We start from the raw sequence: 1,147 nt of genomic DNA on the forward strand, positions 1-1,147 counted from the left end.
TGATTACAAAGACAAAATTTGTACACACTTTCCAAATATCTTCTCATCAAAATTTTAGCATAGTGTTCCCTTTTCCTAAAATTCCAAAAAGCCCCCTTACAAAGCCAAAAATGACTCCTTATATAGACACAGAGGTTAAGAACTACCTCTTCGTGGTTAATAACTACTTCCCAAATATGTGATTTGGATGAGGTTAATTAACCTCTACAAAATTAACCTATATGACTTGAAACTTGGACCTTAGATATTTTGAGAAGAAGATTGAATAAGCAATCCTTATCAATCGCCTTGTGATCTTTAGATAATTTATCCAATGAAGACAAATTCTACTTAACAATCATCTCGCTCATGGCTCTGAAGCATGGCTCATTATCTTCATATTTCTCCTTAACATAAACACTCATATGATCACCCAACTGAAACTTGGGACAATCATTGCCATTATCATCTTCCTTGATATCAGTCTTGGCCTTCACTGCAGGATAACTAATTGTAGAATATGATGGGTTATAAAAAAATGCCACTAATAAATGATTGCCATTATCAGTGGCAATAATACGATGCCATGCACTCTTGTATCTTCCTCCACTTATAGCTTCCAACTGATATCCAATGTCAATCACAATGGAATGTGAAATGGGTTGTACATCAATCCATTGCCCATTGCTGAGGACCTGTAAGATAGGCACTCCATTGTCTTGGAAGAGAAGAATGATGCCACCTGCATCTGTGTGAGCAAAAATGCCCTTCATACGGTCTGGCCTTGGGCATGGAGAATAATTGCTCACCTTGGTGCCAAAAAATGGCTTATCATCACCTGTAAACACTTCTTTTAAATACCCCTTTTTAAGGCCAAGATTCATGCTTATTATCTCAAGCAAGGTCTTTGTCAGTTTGTATATCTCTTGTGAACTGTTCGTGCTAGTGAGGAGTTAGTCAACCAATATGGTGTCAAATGTCTTACATATTTCATCTACTTCAAATTACTCATAAAATAGGGCACTCATGATTCTTACTTGAACTCCTCAATTGACTTTTATATATATACTCATACTCAATTTGGGTCACATTCTTCTGTCAAATGGAGAAACCTAATATCAAAAATTCTTTAATTTCAAGTGCAACGAATTGCAAGGAACTCCCATGA

The 1,147-nt window shown here is 36.1% G+C and overlaps 1 pseudogene; it reads right to left on the bottom strand.

Moving 5' to 3' along the window:
* Positions 1 to 326: 326 nt before the first annotated feature.
* Positions 327 to 863, bottom strand: LOC149561608 (1-aminocyclopropane-1-carboxylate oxidase pseudogene; annotated as a pseudogene).
* Between the last annotated feature and the right edge of the window lie 284 nt (positions 864 to 1,147).

Source organism: Cupressus sempervirens, chromosome 4 (assembly GCF_028749045.1).
Source record: "Cupressus sempervirens isolate cs-2001-9-10 chromosome 4, ASM2874904v1, whole genome shotgun sequence".
Classification (NCBI taxonomy): domain Eukaryota; kingdom Viridiplantae; phylum Streptophyta; class Pinopsida; order Cupressales; family Cupressaceae; genus Cupressus; species Cupressus sempervirens.